The sequence below is a fragment of the Musca vetustissima genome, unplaced genomic scaffold (genome assembly GCF_032173495.1).
Source record: "Musca vetustissima isolate MV318-11 ecotype Yass unplaced genomic scaffold, APGP_CSIRO_Mvet_v1 utg29781, whole genome shotgun sequence".
NCBI classification, from domain to species: domain Eukaryota; kingdom Metazoa; phylum Arthropoda; class Insecta; order Diptera; family Muscidae; genus Musca; species Musca vetustissima.
In genome coordinates this window covers 53,464-59,531 of record NW_026887599.1, presented here as the reverse complement: position 1 = coordinate 59,531, position 6,068 = coordinate 53,464, and the positions used below count along the sequence as shown (strand labels likewise).

The 6,068-nt window shown below is 34.7% G+C and overlaps 1 non-coding gene across 1 annotated transcript; it reads left to right on the top strand.

Annotated features, from left to right (window-relative positions):
- Positions 1-5,554: 5,554 nt before the first annotated feature.
- Trnad-guc (transfer RNA aspartic acid (anticodon GUC)) lies at positions 5,555-5,626 on the top strand. Its single transcript has one exon. It is a non-coding gene; the product is annotated as a tRNA-Asp (tRNA).
- The last annotated feature ends 442 nt before the right edge of the window (positions 5,627-6,068 follow it).

Below are 6,068 nucleotides of genomic sequence, written 5' to 3'. Positions count from 1 at the left end.
GGAACAACGAGCATACGGAAGGAAGGAAACAAGCAAAACAAATGTGAAATATGTAAAAACCGGAATGAAACGGAAATCAATGTCACTCAATCAAGATTTAAAAACTATTCAAAATAAAAGCCATTTTTTAAATCTTTGCAAATAAAACTGTGTTAAACACTTAAGGATTTTGTGTAATTATAGGGAAATTAAAAGGAAATATTATCACATAAAAATAGTATTGGGTATTGAAAATAATTTAGATGTAAATATCAGTAATACTTTGAAAAGTAAGTACGTCGATAACATCGCCCATTCTCGATTTTAATTTTTCAAGATTTTCAATGGGCTGGTAAATCAATACCAATGCTTTTAAGGTTTTTAACCCTCCAGCATGAGTTGGACATTTAAATCACCTGTAATCATTCGGGACTTTTATGTGGGAGCTATGCCATGGTAATTTTTTGGTAGGACTATTTGACACCCAATAAGATTCAAAAACATAAAATTAGAACAATTTCAGTTAATAACGTAGCCATTATTCCCAACACACATATAAATGGTTGCTATATTAGATGTCTCACGATAAATCTTAAAAACGTGATATCGATTTGTGAGTGACGTGTGAGTTCCAATAAAATGGCTCAAGTTGGAATATTTTGTATGTAGTCAGTGGTGCGTAGACGTGTAAACTACTTAATTCTTTACCGCGGTGGAACGAGTAGTTCTACAAATATAAAGTGAACTAAATATTTTATTGTTAGTATTGCTTAACGAATATAGGGCCCAGGAAACAAGATTAGATTTTTCGTGGAAATCCCAAAAATCACTTCAACTCACTTCAGTCACTCGGACATATGGAATTGAGGAATGGATTAAGTGTGGTTATGTTTTCATCCATGGAACCGGATTAGGGGTCAAATCAAGATTAAAAAAACGAAGACCGACCTCTTCGTCTACAAGCGGAAAAACATTTTTCTTCAAGTCATCTTTCTAATACAATACTTTCTTGAGAAACCTCTGAACCACTTCTGTTCACTTCAGTCACACCGGCATATTGAACTGACCGCCATTCATATATGTTTCGATTTATGTCTACCAGCTTTGCTCCACATTTGGTCTTGAAATGTTTTTTCTAATGCAGGATCAAAATATAAACAATTTTAGCAGAATCGAGATATATAAGGAAAAAATGATGACCTGACCCCATCTATCATATGAATATTTTAAATTAACCACCACTCATTAAAATGAGTCCATATCCCAAAATAGGTCTCAAATATAGGCAAAAGAATACCTGGGATCACATATGTTTAATTCGAAATATTTTGTCAGCATTTAGGACAAGAGTTTGTTATTTGTCTGATACCTATGTCAAGGTCCATATAGTCACGTGTGGCAATTTTTAGCAACTTTTGTGTGAAATATGGCAACATTTTTATTCTACTGCGTAGGGGTGACGAGGGCACCTTTGAAAACATTTTTCTTTCAAGCCTCATACAATTTTATATAATCAATCGGATTCTTTTGGTTACTATTTGTATGAAATGGAGCAAAATAATAGTTATGGAGCTAAATGCAAATCTGCTGCATGCTGCAGCACATAGTGCTGTTCACGATTTTATCTCGCGTATATGGAACAGACGTAAGCACCTCGGTGCACCATTTACATAAAATCGGACGAAACTATATATGAGAGCACTATATAAATCTGAACTTATTTTCATAAAACTTCGTATACATTATTATGGACCTATCTCAACACGTTATTCCAAATTTTGTATTAATCGGACAATCCTTGGGAGCTTGGTGCACCATTTACCAAAAACTCGCTAGATATATCCAAATCTAAAGCGATTTTCACAAAACTTCGTATACATCAATGTGGACCTATTTTAATACCCCCTGCAAAATGTCTCAATAGAAATATATTTTGAAAGTTTGGTGTATAATTTACCTAAAATCGAACGAAACTATATATAGAAGCTTTATCTAAATCTTAACCGATATTCACGAAACTTAGCACGCTTCACCCCTGGCGCAATTTAGTACGCCATTTACAAATTCGGGCAGATCGATAGATACTTTGGTGCACCAATTACATAAAATCGGACAAAACTATATAAGGGAGCTATATCTAAATCTGAACCGATTTTCACGAAACTTAGCACACATCATTCTACACTCGATTCAGTACCCTACTCCAAAATTCGTGCAAATCGAAAGATATTTGGGGACTTTGGTTCACCATTTCTATAAAATCGGACGAAAGTATATATGGGAGCTATATCTAAATCTGAACCGATTTTCATGAGACTTAACACACATCATTCTCCACTTAATTCAGTACGATATGCCATATTTCGTGCACATCGAAAGATACATAGGGACTTTGGTACACCATTTCTAAAAAATCTGACGAAAGTATATATGGGAGCTATATCTAAATCTGAACCGATTTTCATGAAACTTAACACACATCATTCTAGACCAAATTTAGTACGCTGTGCTTAATTTCGTGCAAATCGAAGGATTAACACACATCATTTTGTACTTAATTCAGTACACTATGCCAAATTTTGTGCACTTAATTCCGTACACTATGCCAAATTTCGTGCAAATCGAAAGATATATAGGTACTTTAGTGCACCATTTACCTTGAATCGGACAAAAATATATATGGGAGCTATATCTAAATCTGAACCGATTTTTCCCAATTTCAATAGAGTTCATCCTTCGGCCAAACAAATGAGCTGTGCCAAATTTCATCCAATTCAGATCATAAATGCGACCTGTATTTTGCTTACAATTTAACATGGACAGACAGACAGAGGGACGGACAGACATGCATAAATCGACTTAAAAAGTGATTCTATGCATATTCTCAAAAGGAATCATGTGTCTATCTCGTTTCCTTTTGCCTGTTACAAACATATGCGCAAAGACATAATACCCTGTACCTCAGTGTGGTGAAGGGCATAAAAATGCCCCCTTTGAACAAGGCTTGGTATTTTTGAACGGCATGTTTTTTACAGTGTTTATTTTTAAATATATATGTAGTTTATTCATACATATCAGAAATCCATTTATTTATTAAAAAATATATACAAAAATGTCCGAAAATTAAAAAATTCAAATCAAAATCTTTATTTAAACATTAAATGACAAAAAAAAACTATGTGAACAAAGTACAGGTCGCATTTATGATCCGATTTGGATGAAATTTGGCACATGTCACTTATTTGGCCCAAGAACGAACCCTATTGAAAATCGATTCAGACTTAGATATCGTTCCCATATATAGTTTCGTCTGATTTTATGTAAATGGGGCAACATACTGAAACATTGATATTATGGTGTACCATTTACATAAAATCGAAGAAAACTATAAATGAAAACTTCGCATTCATTAATCTAGACCTAATTCAATACTCTGTGCAAAATTTTGTCTCAATCGGACCTATACTGGCAGTATGGTGCTCCATTTACTTAAAATCGAAGGAAACTATATGGGAGTTATATCTAAATCTGAACCGATCTCAACAAAACTTCGCATACATCAAATTAGACCTAATTCAGTACTCTGTACAAAATTTTGTCTCAATCGGACCAATATTGAGACAAAATTTCAATCGGACCAATATTGAGACAAAATTTTGTACAGAGTACTGAATTAGGTCTAATTTGATGTATGCGAAGTTTTGTTGAGATCGGTTCAGATTTAGATATAACTCCCATATAGTTTCCTTCGATTTTAAGTAAATGGAGCACCATACTGCCAATATTGGTCCGATTGAGACAAAATTTTGCACAGAGTATTGAATTAGGTCTAGATTAATGAATGCGAAGTTTTCATTTATAGTTTTCTTCGATTTTATGTAAATGGTGCACCATAATGTCAATGTTTCACGATTGAGACACCAGTTTGCATAACGTATTAAAGTTACTACAGGTTGGCAGCCGCGAAGTTTTATTGAAAAAGATTCAGATTTAGATATAGCTCTCATATATATTTTCGCCCGAAAAGTGCAATTTCTGAAGGAGAACTGCTGACAGGAAATGAGACCTTCGCATTGTCTTGTAAATTGTTCACTGACGCTATAAGGAGGCACACTGTCGCATTTCTCATTCTTATATTCCATAGATGAACAATTACCGACCGGTGGCTGTAGAATTTCATGACGGTAAAGGGTGACCAGTTGCGTTTCTGTAAACCGCATATGATTGGCGTCTACACATATCCTTGATTATCCAATTACATATTATCCATATTAAACATGGCCGAAGAATGATCTTACCTTTTTAAATTAGTAAACTGATATGTTGCACTGTCAGTTATGCGTTGAGCAAAAAAAGTGAATCATCGAAATATTAGTTTATGTTTTTTTGGACCAAATCCGTTTCAAACAATTTGGAGTCGATTTACAATGACCGTCCGTTTGTTGGTCTGTCTGTCTGGCCGGCTGGTGCACATGATAACTCTCGAAGGGAGTAACCGATTTCGTCAATGCTTTGCAAATTGTAATATATCTTCCAATCTTAGATCAAGTTGGTGAAAATTGGCCTAATTCCATTGGTACCTCCTACACTAAATTAGACACTTTTAGCTGAAAATTAATTTTATAATATAATACGAAGAAGGTATCTGATATGCAGCAAAGTTGGCAAAACTTAATTTTTTTAACAAAGCCAGAATAACATTTGGTTAGCTCAGTGGGACTCCAGCGATGGGGATCGTTACTATGGTTAGTTTTCTTAGTAAATAAATCAAGGTTTATTTTATTTTATTTGGTAACGATATGCCTATGCGCAACGATATACGTGCTGTATGTACGAATGCTAGCAATAAGTATTATTATATTATTCTAAATTAAACAACATTAAAAGATTTAACTTATCGATCCATACCTTCTAGTAACTCCCTCACAAAGGGCCAACATTTGGAAAATTTGCTGATCTTCTACAAAGCGAACAGAATATCTATTTTCATACAAATGTTGCAAATCGGTGTACTTTTACAAAACCTATATTAAGCCACCCCCCCCCCCCCCCATTCTCGGGGTCAAACATTATTTTGATTTAATTCGAATGTACACTAATTCAAGAATGTCCCTACAATATTTCAAGTGAAAATCTCAAGAACTCTTGAAAATATAGCCGATTTATTGTGTCAGCATAAAGTGACGGCTAAAGGGTTTCTCAAACTTTAAACGTGTTTTTCTCTTTTGCGAATGGCGGGCACGATAACTCAAAAACTAATGACCCAATCGTTTCCAAATTTTTACAAGTTTTTCTGTGAGTGTATAGCTATCGTATGAACTAGGATAAAGCCAATAGGTGTAGATCTTCCTTATTTTTTTACTTGGTTTTTTGGTAAAAAATCGGCGATTTTCCAAAAATATTTTTTCAAAGGTCCGCCATTTTGTTAATTTTAGAGCGAAGTCAATAATCCTAGTTCATACGAGAGGCAAACATGTGCTCTTTCTAACACTGTTGGAATTTTCGGATTCCGATGTTCCAGTGGGGAGTTATCATGCCCGCCTTAAATGTGTAATTTGACACCCGCATTTTAACATCCTCGATAGTATAGTGGTCAGTATCCCCGCCTGTCACGCGGGAGACCGGCGTTCAATTCCCCGTCGGGGAGGTCGATTCTATATTTTTTATTTATTAAAAAAATATTTTTTAAATATAATTTACATAAAAAAGTTGTGGGGGTACCCTTAATTCCGAAAATGTGACCCATCGGCCTACTCCTACTGGCACCTCCTCCACAAACTGTGAAAACAGTTGGTAAAATTTGTAAATCCAATATCTAGCAAAACCTATATCATGTTCGATCCACACCTTTTGAAACCTCGTCGTCGTTCGCAGCAATTAGTGCCCTGTTACTCATCAACGTGGACAATTTTAAGGATGGATAAAGGTGTGAAGCCTTTTAAAATGCAGCTGGCAAAATAATTGTAACCGAACCACCGTACTCTCGATTCAAATAAAGATTTCATACATTTTATGAATTTTATGTTTATTTACTAACCATAGATTTAAGGCAACTGTCGGGTATATAGATCTAATATCTGTTGTACCTC